The 14,696-nt window shown below is 44.0% G+C and overlaps 1 protein-coding gene and 1 long non-coding RNA gene across 5 annotated transcripts in view; both read left to right on the top strand.

Annotated features, from left to right (window-relative positions):
* The window catches only part of LOC105252077 (homeobox protein homothorax), a 376,959-nt gene that overhangs the window by 308,376 nt on the left and 53,887 nt on the right, over nt 1-14,696 (top strand). The window lies entirely within an intron of this gene.
* LOC109610049 lies at nt 5,499-7,882 on the top strand. Its single transcript, XR_002192588.2, has 2 exons — nt 5,499-5,632; nt 5,825-7,882. It is a non-coding gene; the product is annotated as an uncharacterized LOC109610049 (long non-coding RNA).

Below are 14,696 nucleotides of genomic sequence, written 5' to 3'. Positions count from 1 at the left end.
GACTTGCGCGGACCTCGGTTCTCCCGACCGAGGGGAATAGACGCCACTCGGCATCTGGTAATTATTCCCGCACCCATTCACCAAAGATAACTTAGTACGGCCGATCGGTTATCGATGAGCACGTATACGTAGCTCTCGACATGTTCACCTCGCTTTCCCGCGGGTACATTGTTGTACTCCATCAAGACGCATTTAGCTCGCAGTCCGTTCGCCAGAGTATCTAGTTACCATTGCCTAACGGTGGAATCGCGAGTAAGCTCATTATCGCGATAAAATAAGATGGCGATCTATCTTCCTTGTAAAATTTAGCAACGCGTTGCACAGAACGAGGGCGACGGTTCCAAAAAGACCGTCTCATGTCCCTTGACTACGAAATGCTATGATGACACCGGATGTATGTTTCATCGGCATGATGTAAGATAGTAGAAATCTGAATTTTGAGAAAATAAGTGCGCGATAATTATGAGAATGTGTATCTTCAGATTATTTGATGAGAAATTATTTTTACGTACAATATTTTATAAGTTACACATTTTATGTAAGACATTTAATATAAGAATTAACTCTTTCATTGAGAATGTCGTTAATTTTTTAATTCAGAATATTAATTATTTTAGCTCAGATTTTTTTATGTTTCAATGCTAAACTTGTAATTGAAATTATTATAAAAATGTTGAAGCGGCGGAACATATATAGGGTGTCTCTAGAGAGAGACACATTAGATATTCTTAATCAGCCGTTGAATCATGAGTAGCTAGTTACGCGCTCGCCATTCATTTTACTTTAACGAACTGGTGGTGCGTTAGACACCTCCAGTGGAGCGTTTGACACTTCATTCACAAGCGAGGCGAGCGGACGCGGACGATCAAGCGCGTCTACAAAGTGGCCATTGGACAAGCGCACGCGGTTCGTTAAATCGAGACTCGGTCGGGATGATTGCGGCGCCTTAGCTGCGAGACACCACGAAAATGTAGCGTATTGTTGCCCAACTATTTCGAGAGCTCGTGTGATCTCACGCGCAACAGCTGCGCTATCTATCACCAACAATGATTCAGTGATCGTACAACACCGCTCTCGCTGCTCCGTTTATAGAGCATAAACCGAGGAAAGACGATTGAGAAAGAGGGAGCGAATGGGAAAGAGAGGAAGAAAGAGACAGAGAACAGTAGAGTCTGGCTCGTGCCAGGCCTGTGATCTTCAAAGTATAGGCAAACCTTTTATCCTTCGCGAGAGCAACCTGCCGTCGTCGTCGCGACGTTACGTTCTCGGTGTCGTTTAAAGGGTCGTATCCGGATCCAATTTCATAGCCGACGATATTCCGCATCATCTCCCCTATCCCCCCGCGCGTACCCAATGAGAGGAGATTTTCCATTTTTCTCCATGCGATATTCCTTTTCGCGTCTCGGCCTCTTTTTCAGTCTTTTGAATTACGTTTCATTATACGCGTACGCCTTCTGTTTCAACACAACGTTGTAATGTTTCTCGGTCCTGTGAAAAAAAAATTGCGCTTTTTTTTGCCAGAGTTTCGGTCCCATAGACGATGTGGTTTCATTCGTGAAACGATACGAAGTTGTAAATCGGCGCGAAACATTTCCGTATGAGCGCGAAACGGAAATTAATGTAATGGCGAACGAGTGCCGGTAATGGCAGAATGTTTTTGAACCGTATACGGACAACACGTGTGTGTAGATTGAAGCGAGATATTTCGTTGAGAGATTGGATGCAGCGTGCCTATGGGGTAGTTTAATTTATACTGCGCGACCGTTTCGCGAGCCGGTGGCGGATAGTTACAAATTCCGCGAAACGTCACGCGTGCCATTTTGCGCGCTCTCGTTTTACGCACGTTTTATCGTACTTCCTCGGAATTACATTTACGATGTTGTACATACGTACTTGTGTTTTCTCTCTCGGCAAAAATGTTTCGATAACTTTGATAATCTAAACGAGTAATAATAGATTTATGCGTCACGGATGTAGTAATTTTTGCATAAAATGCACTTCTCGAGAAATATTTACATTCGATGCACATTTTCTTTCTTGATTTGATGATATTGCCTACCGTGGAAAAATTACGAGTATTAGGAATGTCACGTATAACTAATAAAAATTGTATTTATGATTTTTGGAATTCACGAGCTTGATATTGATCGCTTCCATTTCGATCTGGCCGAATGTAATGGTTGAAACGTGGATGCACTTATACATAATTCTGTAAGAGGCACATGGTCTCATCTCTCGATCAAACGCCACCAGTTAGTCGACTCTACGACATTTCTACGATCGTAAACAGATGAACGATGCTCCTCGACGACGATATAACGCGTATATGCGCGAGAAGCAATCTGCAATTCGTGATGCAATGAAAGCTACTGAGAAATACTTCGGGAATTTTAATCCTTTGATCCATTCGACTTTTAATAGATTCTCAATGAAACGAGATTCCCGTGAAATACGCGCGAAAGCCGTTTAACTATTGTCAGTCCTAGAGAAAGAGACGCTTCGCATTGTTCGGGATACATTCGTGAAACTTGCAATAACTTATTCGTTATCTCTAATCCAAAGTCAGCGTTATCTGTCTTGGCGAAACAAGTACAACTAAGGAAAATAAAAAGCACGATGATTTTATTTCCTCCGTGGCGGCCATTTCTTTCGTCAGCCCTCCTCTCGAAACCCTCCCTTACTTCGGACCGCGCGATCGAGTCCAGAGTCAGGATCGCGAGCTCGCTACGAGTTTCGAATCTCTTTTTCGCAAGGGTTGAAATACCGTCGGTTCGAGGCGTTTCCTCTTATCGAGTGGAACGGAACCCCGTGTGCCAGGAAAGAAAATGTAAATCAGGCCTTGGGGTTAGGGAAGGACGGGCAAAGCCCCTTCGCGCCCCCGGGAGGAACCAGGAGCTACGGTGGAATGGGGGGATGAAGTCGATCGACGCCCGGGAGAGTCTGTGTATGTGTCTGCCTTTTATATGCGTCCTCGACCGTGTGCGAGCGTCGGTCCGTCGATGCAAATGCAACTCTCGTCGGGGGTTGGTTGTTTCGTCGCCCGGTGATATATCGCCTCTCTTGCGCACAAAACGCTTTCTCTCTCTTTCTCTCCCTTTCTTTCTCTTTCTCTCTCTCTCTCTCTCTCTTCTTCATCCCCGTCTGTACTTCAGAGCGGGAAAACTCGACGTATTTTCGAGCCCTGGGGGCCGACACTGCCGGGTCTCCGCTCCGGAGTCGTCTATTTTTTTTGCCCTTTTTCCCTTTTTATATACGTCCCTCTGCTGGAAGCAGGCTTTAGGCGGAGCCGGACCAACGTCGCTTCTGTATTAGTTTTTACGAGGATAATACACAACGCTTAAAGGCATAAGGGATTAAGCGGGTCGACCAACTGACCACCAACCCTTTCGCGTGTACGCGATATTATACGAGCGACGTGTAACATGTAGATTACTGACGGTGGATGAATGAATTTCATTGATGTTGAATGAATTCTCTTAGAAGTGACATAAATTTACATGTTATGTCTTAGATAAAATCGATAAAAAATTGAGCTAAAATCACAATTATAGCGATTAAAAATATTTCTTTCGATCTCCTTATATTCTGCTGTGTATATATTCTGCTGTGTTTATTATTACACGGAAAAAAAATCAAATCTGGAACAAGAAAATTTAATTTCAAACCATGAATAATAATCTCGCAATATAATACAATTTCATTAATTATACGATTTTCACGATAGTTTTTTGTGTATATAATGTATTTGTGCGTAAAATGCATCCTTAAGTTTCCACCTGCAACGTTAATATCGACAGTATCGAAAAATCATTCATATCCATTCATATCCATTCACATATATATGTATCATTCATACATTTCATTCAAAAGAGTGAATGCTTATGAATGAAGTCATTCATACTTTCATTCATATGTATACGTAAGTAACAAACTGTGGCGACCTCTGTCGGATAATTTCAGAAGATTTATCTCTCTTGTCTCATTGCTTACATGTCATCTTGCGTTGTTTCCTAACCTCTCTAACACTCATTTTCGTCGTTGAATATTTTCGAGCCAGACACATTGTTGAGTTTATATATCATATTTATATATAACTGTTGGATTTGAGATAAATTGGTATTTTTCTAAAAGATTTAATATATATTTTTAAAATAATACTCTCAGAAGAAAAAGGAAAAAGAAAAGAATTGAACTAACCATATCTTTGGAGAGTGTTTCAAGACAAGAGATCTAGGAACGAAAAGTGAATTGAAAAATACAGGATGAAGGATATCTCTTCGTAATTCCTAAGAATTAGGAATTAGGATTAACTTATTAAAATGGCAAGATACATATTAGATCCTGTGATGACAGATCCTGGATTCAGATTCGTACAATAGAATTAAATTATACATTAGAATTGATCAATTTATAGTAAACTTACATGGTTCTCATATACAAGACCATTTTTATATTTATACGGAGTATATCATTCTTTTCAGAGATTTGATAGGCAAAGATGGAGTTATCTTTGAAAGGAGGACTATCAGAATAATGACGATGATGAGTTTTCATTTCCCCCATTTGTACAATTCAGTATCGAGGAGATATCAAATATGTTAAACATGAATGATTTTGAAGATGAAGATGATGAGAAAGGATCTCTTTGTCCCTGTACCTCTTTATAGTATGAGCTTTGCAAAGTTAGAAGCGAAGATGACAAGTTTGATCACAGATCAAAAAGTAAATAATCAGATTTTATACTATTTAAGTTATACATTATTTCTTTATAAAAGCGATATAATAGAGATGATATATAATATTTTTGATGCATTGAAATGAAAATACATCAATAAAATTAAATAAGATTTGCAAAAATATTTATACTTTATCGATATGTAAAAATCAAAGTGATTGATAGCGTAACCTTTTTGCATGTTTCATCTAAAATAATTTTAATTATGAAATTATGTTATATTAGGTAATGAAATTTGTTAAGCAAAAAGGAGAAATTGTTCCTGCTAATTATTCATTATATTGGATATTTTGAAGACAGAGTATCTTCTGATTCGAAGCCAAGAATGCTGCATTTAGATCAAGGATGTATTATACCTGAGATTGGCATATGTATTATGCAGAAGCATGAAATAGCAATATTTTTGATACATCTTTTGGCTCCTGATAAAGCTTTTGGCTGTTCACCATGTATCCCATCCAATGAGGAAGTAGTATTTGTTGTTCATTTAATTGACTACTTTGATGACAGTTCTGCAGATACTTATCAAAATCATAAAATAGAAGAGAAGCAGTTATTTAAGCCATTATATAGTAGAGCCATATTACATATATTTGTGGCTGTTAAGGATAGTTGTAGTACAAAATTTAATTTCAATCGAGCAATAGAGTAAATAACATTATATTACGAGATTTATGTGCACATATAATATGGACATATCTGTATAATATATTGTTTTTGTAGATATAAAAAAATTATTAATTGCTTAGGAAATGTACAATTAAAAGATAGTTTTGAAGAAAAAGAACTGAATGTATTACTTTCAAAGGATTCTTGGAATGTTATAACAAAATAGAGTAACTTCATCATATCTATATAGTCTGCAAACGAGTACCGACAGCTAAAAGGTTATTACAGGTATGCGAATATGCTAATAATGCAATATTTATAAATTAATCGTACATTAAACTAATATCATGATTTAAATCATTTTTTTTCTAATATCAATTTTGCTTATTGATATTTTAATTAATTTACGATAATTTAAATTGTATATATCGCTAAATGCATTTGAATTAAAATAATTTGAGTATAAATAAAACATTGCAGTTAAGCATCGCATAAAACATTTTGAGTTGAGCATCGCATTAAAATGTGTGGCGAGTCTCAAAATCGCTCGAATGCCGCTGCCGTTTCAAGCATCACGAGAAGATACGATATGTAACGTAGAATTCGACGGGGGAACGATACCCTCGGAAGAAATAAGCGCGACATAAGGTACCGGAAGGGCGATCGTACTCTGGCAAAAGCCGCGGTCGCTTAGCGCGGCCGCTTTGGGAGAAAGCATCATAAATAACGCCCGAACTTCGGATCTACTCTCGTTCCCACCGCCCTCGCCACCCCGTCTCCCATCCCGCAGTTCTTCTCTTCGTTTTTCTCTTTTTCTCGTCTCGCCTGTGTTTCAGTTCACGGATATCACCGCGGCTCCTCATCCCGCGGTGTTTCGGCTGCGCGCGCGCGCGCGCGCTCGCATTTCGATCTCTCCCGGCAGGGCTTCGCGAAATATGAGTAAAAACTACGAATAAGAGGGTTGCCGCTGTGTTACATCCATAAATAACGGGACACGTGACAACCGAGCCGAGTGGCTGTCGCCGAGATACTCGTGTATTACTGTATTTTCTGGATTCGCGCGGCGTGGTGTTTTCACACGCACCGGTGGAATAAAAGGCGGCCTCGCGTTGAGCCTTGTCGCGGTTTTCCACACACACACATACACACACACACGGTAGATACCGCCAAAAATATCAGTCTTATATTTTTTCGCAACTTGCGACCGCGCGAATATATATTGTTATTTACGAACCAGTCGTGTATCGCGCGAATATTAATAAACAAATGATCCGTATACGATTTATTCGCGATACTTTTAGCAGGATAGAAAGCGAAAAACCGTAATAATTGGCAGTAACGATAAAATATTACAGATCGTATAATGTAACCCAGCGTGTAATTTTTTGTATGATATTCATGGGGCATGACGGTGCTGAAACGAGTAATGGGAAGTAACAACTGCAAATGTCATCAACTTATGTATTTTTATCGATATCATGATTTGTAATGGCCACGGATAATAACGCTGATGCGCGCGTTTTAATACGTATAAACGGCGAATTTCTCTCGACTCCCTATGGAATCTCATTTGCAAAACGATACCCGCACGTACTATGCGTTTCGGCATCAAACGAGAACGGGGGCACGAATCTCGCGGAAGTCGCGAGTTTCGAATACGCGTAACATGCAACATGCCAGACTCTCCCGCTATGCAGCGAAATAATACATGCGGTCGCTAATACATAGACGTGCCTTTGCCTTCGCCTTCGTGTCGAGGGGTAGGTTGCCGCTGACTCGCGGAGAGAAGGGGAGGAGGGTGCAACGCGCACCAGTATGCATCCTGTCTCTGCGCCTGAGTGCATACTGCAATATTTACCCTCCACAGAGCGGCAGCGCGGCTCTCCTTACTTCCAAAGTGAAACATAACCAGTATCGCGAGCGGTGAAATACTGGCGAGACTCCTTCGACCGTCCAACGTCACTCTGGATATATCCAAGATATAATATCCAACGCAAAAATATAAAATTGCAAAAGAAAGAAATGGATATTGCATCTTGAATATTACGATTAATAATCTTGATCGAGAAACGCCAAGACTTGATAGCTAATTATATAAACAGCAAAGACGCATTGTTATTAATATCACTTTTCTTTAGCAATTTCAAGTATCGATCGAATCATAAGCGTAATTTCGCACTTTTTTGCAGTTATACTCTAAATATCGATCTATCCAACTGATTGCGTTATTGCTCGACCGCGATGCTGCGACCAGAAAGTGAACAAAGAGAAAGGAGATTGGTAGAAAGAACTTTGCGGTGGACGGGTGATTAGTCTCGTCAGTTCGCTCGCGGTAGATCGTCGCTGGATAAAGCGCCTTCGAGTAGAGTACGAGCCGACCGATGGCGAATGCCTTGCATGTGTTGTATCGCATGGCGGATAACTAGCGTCGATGTAAGACAATGCCGTGATTATCTATCGCGCACGCCATGTACGGGGCGAGTATATACCGTAACCACCGGAGAGTATCTGCGGCTTGTCGACACGGCTTTGGCCGCCTAAGACATATGAACGTGACTCGAGGCTCTTAAATGTGCCCGTGACACGGCCCCGCGGATGTTGCTTCACCTGGATGTCGTTGCGAGTCTCGTCGCCGCGATCTAGAAAGAAGCGAGCGGAATGACGCGTACTTATTCGTAGCTTATTTAACGATGGAATGATTATGCTGATGCAAGTACGGCTGAAACTAACTAAACTCATTTATGAAGGATGAGATTTCTTTTTTTTTTAATTTTTGATTAGATTGAAAATTTGTTTCGGGTCTGTAGAGAAGAAATAAATTCTTAGAAGCTGAGTTCTATGTAGCTTATTTATTTCTAATCTTGCATCGCTTTACGCTTGAGATACCGCAATGTTAGGTGAAAGATACAGAGTGATGAAATGCACGTCAGCAACTGAATATTTGCACTTTTATTTAATACTTGACTTTATAACATTAAGATTAGATACGGTTGCAAATGTGTAGATAATCTTTTATGCTTTGAGGTATTTCGTATTTTTTGGCACGAGGAGAATTGTTTTCTCTTTCGAGACAACTGCAACGGAAGAGGTACAGTTTGCGAATTAAACAACTCCAATATATGAAGAAAGGAGCACTATCCTTCCATTTTCCCAGCTTTCTTTGTCGGTCTTTTGTTAGACCGTGAATTAGATTACGTAATCCCGTTTGTATACGAAATGACACCGCCGTCTCGTATAGCTGATGTTTAAGCAGCAAGTCTGCGCGGCCATTGTCAGCCTGTAATTGACTACGATTGGAAGATTGGATTTGGATCGTCGCAACTCCTGCAGAGTGAATAAGCGCGCTCGCGCGGATCGTTTCGGCGACGGATTCGCTCTTCCAGAATACCAGGCACTTCGTTAAGCTCAATTATCCGAAGAGAGCGGGGGTTATCGATATGAGTACCATTGAGAATCAGGAGGCGGAGATAGCAACCCCGCTGTCGAACTCGAACTTCCGCTTTGCAGTCCCTTCGAAACTTCGCTATCGAACTCGAAAACTCGGAACTTTCTCCAGCGCAACGACAGACTTCAACTTTTAATTAGTTCCGCGTTAATTAAAAATCTCTTTATCTTGAATTTTCTGTCACGAATACAAGGGATGGATATAGATTTCGTTGCGCATCTTTTATTACAATTTTTTTTTATTATACCATTCCTTATTTACTTTTACTGTACCATTCGTGTTGTATAATTTTGCGCATATTGAGAAATCTAGTTTGGCGATAATCGTGCGATCGGACACCTGAGACTGAATATCGAAGGCGCAACTTGACGATTTCGAGAAACATCAAGACCTACCGCAATTGTGTTTCATAAGGCCGTAAAACGCTGTCATTAGACGCGAGTGTAGTTGTCGGTGCTGTTTGCGGTTAGCCCTCCTTTTCTCATGTGTGTACCTCGTGTGTACTCCTTGAAGCGCCGCCACGAAGCGCGCTTGCACGTCGCCGAGTTTTTTTTTATTTTGCGTGTATGCGGTTTATTCCAGCAACGAGGATACGTTTATGTTTCCCTCCCGAACGCCTTGCGGTTTGGCCGCAAAACGTCGCCTACTTTAACGACTCTTCCACGCTCTTGTGTGTACGTCACGAGATATGTACGAGGCTGTCCGCGATTATTACAGCATATTCCGCATGAAAGGATGCGAATTAACAGAGTAACGATATATTTGCGGTTTGATTATTGTCGAGAATTTCGAGCGATAATCCGTAAGCTGGACAGCGCCCTCGTTGAATACCGCAACCTTGAGATTTTGTTCGCGTTGGGACGCAATTTGAAATTTTTTTCGCATTTTTCGTGATATAAAAATTCTTAAAATGAATATCTTGTATAAATTTAAACAACGTTAGCTCGATGAGCCGCTGTCGCTTCCTTTGTAATGACGTTAATGCGAGAGCTTAGCCGTGCTTTTGTATGCGATCTGCCGGCTTGAGCGTGGAATTTTGTCGTGTCATGCTCTGATGACGCTGGTACATCGTTTCTGTCGCGTCACAAGGAGGCTGAAGAACCGTGCACTGCATTCGTCATGAAACTAATGCGTGACCCAGTGACGACGAACGAAAATATAATGCGATCGTTAATTGAATCGTTGCAGCTCGCGAGAAATGAAGCAAATTGTCAAACTAAAAAGTGTTACTGTCAGAAATTTTATCTGATACACATGAAGAGTTCAAAATAAAGATCGCTTCTCTCCGTCATAAATGAGAGTAGAACAAAATATTCGAATTTATATTTTCTAAAGTTTCTTGTAAAACTTTTTAATAAGATTGTAACAGATAATGTTGAATAATCAATAAGCTGGAATAAATATAATCCTTTTCTCTCGCGAAGGGTCTCGCAATCGTCGCTAACGATCTTATGTCTGATGGAACGCGAGAGAGGATGAGTCCCGCAGGTTCGTTCGGCTCGTTCGAGTGTCGATTCCTTTTTCTGATAGGCGCCTCTTTCGGCTTCTTACGCGCGACTCGGCGCATTTCCATCCGACGTTGAACGCCTGCGAAAGATCGCAGGGAGCAAAAAAAAAAAGGAAGCGCTCCGCTCGCCACGATCGTCCCACCGTGGTGAATCAAGTTGTGTGTGTCGGTCATGCGGCAGGGGGTCGGTGCCCGACAGTATCGCTCCTAAAGCATCGCTTCCATAACGTCGGCACGCTACAACCCGATATCTTAAAGGAGAACCCGGTTCATCCACTCGCGGTAGAGAAAGAAAGGACGGTACGGCCCGGGTAGGTGCGACGAGGGAGAAACGCGGGTGCCATCAATAACCATTAGGTTCGCGTGCAATTATATTCACATTTGTTAGGCGTGGCGGCAAAAATAGTCGTTGCCGACGCCAAGACTGCCCTGCGACGAAATTGTCGCTCGAGAAGGAGCAACGGACGACCGTCGTCCGAAATTATCGACCGCGACATATTAATAAAATCGGATATCGGACGCGATGCGGACATCGCGTTTAGCTATCTTATCGTTTAGCGGATACGCGCGACGAGAATATCTCGAAATGAAAACTGATGGAATTCGGATAGTCACGAACGGAAGTAAAAGTTGTCGCTGTCATTCCGGATAATTCGCATCGCGCGATGAAGAGTCGCCTTCTTGGCTGGAAAATCGTGGTTGCGCATTTTAAATTATTATTACATCGATTTCTTTCACACGTCGCGTTTCGCGATATTTATATAAACTAACCCCGGCGACACCGAGGAATATCTTCAAACTTGTTTTATCGTTTATCGCCGTCTTTCTTCTACCTAATAAACGCTCGAGCCATTCCTTTCCGTCTGCCTTTCGCGGGGCTGTTCGCCGAGTTATGCGTCATCCGATAACGAACGTTCGTCCCACGAATATCAAACATCTTCTTTTGGCTCTCTCGTCCTCCTCTCACTGTCTCGCGTTTGATCTCGAATCTACCTGCGACTCGATCCTCTCTCGATCTCGACCCCTGCCCGTCCAGCGGCAGCCAACTCGAACGGACTCTTGGCCCGGCATCGAGTGGATTTTTTGGTACGCGGACGATCCTGGGAATAATGGCGGTGCATCGTTAATAAAGAATACGCCGTGGGCACGCATGCCATTGGCGCTCGCGAGGTACGGTCGCGGCATCTCGTTATTTGATATTAATAACGAGCGGGACTCGGCGGAGCGGAGAGAAGCGCGCGCGCTTCTCTATCTCCTTCTTCCCCGGTAGATTCGAATCGTTATAACGATCTCGCTCGCTACCGGTTAAAACATTCCTCGTCCTCGGTGCGCGACGAGGAGCGAGGAAAGGTATGCCGGTCCGGTAAGAGTCGGTACCTCATCGCTGAGACTCTGCCGCTGATGCTGTTGCTGCCGCCGTTGTTGGCGCGCGGTCATTTGGTACTTCTAATCACGTGCCACTCCACCCGAGTTATAAATGACTTTGCGCTTTCATCTCGTGCTCCGTCTTACCTCGTCCCGCGTCATTTGCCTCTGCTTTTTTGCCATTGTTATTATTTCGCGGCCGATCCCTTTCTCTCTTTCTCTCCCGCCCGTAAAATTGTACAGTCGATGACAAGGAAGATGAATATCCGCCGCGGGAATGAAAAAAAATTCATTCCCGCGGCGGCAAAAAGCCACGTCTCGAGTTTTCGATTCGCGCACGAGGAAGCACGTATTTATCTTAGTTCAACAATGATGACTGCACCGATAAGGATTGTAGCAGATTTACCGAAAGATAGCTAACGCGAAGAGAAAAGTGTAAATCGCATCGCGAGTTTGCCCGACTTTAAAGCCATGTGTCGGTTCAACTCCCTATGTTTCGCATTTCTGTCGCGAAGGTCTCGACGGTCCTTATCACACTCGGTCGTCTAATTATCAAGCCTGTTCTTAATTCGCGAGATAACGACCGGTACATGGCGTGACGTCTAATTGGCTCGCTGACGCACCTCGATACGCCAGCATAGTCGTTTGCATACGCACGTGTGTGAAATATTACCGACGCGACGACGTGACAGAGAGTGGTCTTCCTCGTCCATAAAGATGCTCTCTCTCTCTCTCTTTCTCGCGGTCACGGTACGCAGATGATTGTTGAGCGGACTACAGGCGACGCCGAGGATCGAGCGAGCGAGCGAGCGTTGATCCACGGACGCGTGGATCCTGGTGCGCGCGAGAGGTGCACGGGTCACATTCCACGGAGCATTATTTCCTCGCTCGCATCGAAGCGACCAACAAAAGGAGGCAGCTCCTCTCAAAAGGCACCCCCGCTGGCCCCTCCCGCTCGTACCACCGTCTTTTCTCTGCCTTCCACGCTTCTTCTACTCCTCGGACCCGCGGCGGCCCTCATTAATAGTATTCACCGGAGAAAAGATTCCTGGCTTGATCGCGTCCGAGCGCGCGTGTTATGCTCGTTCCTAGGATACATCCACCGCACTTTCACCACTCTGTCGGATTCTCTAGGTAGCATATTTAAAATTTCTAACGAACTTTGGATGATGCATGGACTTGCGGGATTAGAGTTTGTCCGCCGACTGGAGATCTAATCAAGGAAATGTATAAAGATTTCGATTCCTCGTCCGTTCATCTATGAAAATTCAACAATTTCGGATCATCTCTTTCGTCTTATACGGGAGTCTTTTTTCGTACATTGTACGTAATGCTGCCTCTTTGAAATATTCAGTCTCGTTATTGGCTCTATTCGAGAATAATGATTAGGTTCTGTAGGTGATTTACGAAGCGCAGGTTATATACGATATATATGTTTGACATATATAGCTGTATCGAAAGGTTTAACTCTCGCGTGCAATTGATTTCCGTTTGAAGACTCAAAATGGGCTCGTCTCTGAGTGAATCCACCTCTCTCACGATCGGTTCTTGGCTCGTTACCCATGGATGCTTCCGGGAAAGGTGCACACTGCGTGCAAAGCGGGCATAAGGGTACAACACCCACACCGTGTGGTGGATATCAGCGGGGGTCCGCGTGATTTGTGGCCGCACCGCGAAGTCGCACAGCGGCTCTGATATATTTTACGGCCGGCCGTTCTCTCTCCGTTTCTCCTCTCCTTTCCTTGCCCGAGCGACGCGCTCTTCCTCTCGGACGTGTCGCTTTGACCCGCGAAGGGCCCAGCAGCCGACATTGTACCGTATACACGAGCGGTCAGTCGTCTTTACACGCGACTACATCGTATTTACATGAAAAAGGAGTCGCCTCCTTTCCGCTCCGTGCCGCATCCTTTCCGCCATCTCCTCCGGAGGAGGCCTCCCGCCCCCGCCTGTGGAGAGCTTGACGAGGCGCCTCACCCTCGCCCCCGCGCCTCGCCAAAGATGCCTCCCAGTGTAAACACGGTTCATCATTATATCGCCGGGGGAGCCTATATTTCAAAAACTACAGCGCTGAGGCTCTTTATGCTCGTCCCGGGTCGCTTTGAACCCGGTCGCTTTGAACCCGGTCGGTGCCGTGCCGGGAACGCTTCCTCCATTTACTGCTTTACAAGCGCTTACATTGAGGCGGACGATACCAATCTCGCGTCTGTCAATGTTGCAGAAATAATATCGCAAGGGAGCGGCGATACGGATCACGCGATCGTCCTCGTAATGAGCGGAGACTCTGAAAATTTGCGAAGGACGATTAATCGGATTCTTTCGTGAATCAAGTCAACAAAACGTAATTAGAGGGCTCGCTGCATGCCAAATGAAATTCCGTACTAAACAGTCGCATTTCTTCGAGTATCACGCTTGTCGAGTATCGTAATCGCGGCGGTTCTCTTCCTTATCTCCCCCTCCTCTTCTCCAACTGAAACATGTACGAAAGAATTTAGACGCTCCCCGAGTATTATCGGGATATCCGGCGAGATAGCCGAAGGTACGGTGTTGGAAAGACAGGTTGGTCGCTGCGGGGGTCTACCGCGAAGAAGGCATGCGAGGTAAACGGCGAGGAGAGGAGTAGAAGAAGAAGAAGAATAAGACGATTTCGCGGGGGAGAAAGAGAGAAAGAGAGCGCACAATGATGGTGGTATATAGTCGCCTATATAGTCGCACCAACATCAGGTCGGATCACGTGCATACGTACACGTGCGTGCACGAGTACGTGTGCACTTGCGCGTTTTTGCCCCGGCTGTTTTTTAATGCTTTTATGCCCACCGCGAAGGAGCTATCGGGGATCTCGCGTCGTAAGTCTGGAACTTTATGTTTGCGTCGGTTAACCTTCTCTCTCTCTTTCGCTCTTCTCTTTTACCACCCTGCCTTAACTTACGATTCTCCGGGATGCTCTCTCTCGCCTGGTCGCCTTGCTTGAGACGTCTTACGTCGTCGTTTTCGTCGTCCTCCTTCTCTTCGTCGCCGTCTTCGTCGTCGTCCTTCCC

This window comes from Camponotus floridanus, unplaced genomic scaffold (genome assembly GCF_003227725.1).
Source record: "Camponotus floridanus strain SB8 unplaced genomic scaffold, Cflo_v7.5 scaffold6, whole genome shotgun sequence".
Classification (NCBI taxonomy): domain Eukaryota; kingdom Metazoa; phylum Arthropoda; class Insecta; order Hymenoptera; family Formicidae; genus Camponotus; species Camponotus floridanus.
This window is presented reverse-complemented; position numbering and strand designations above follow the sequence as displayed.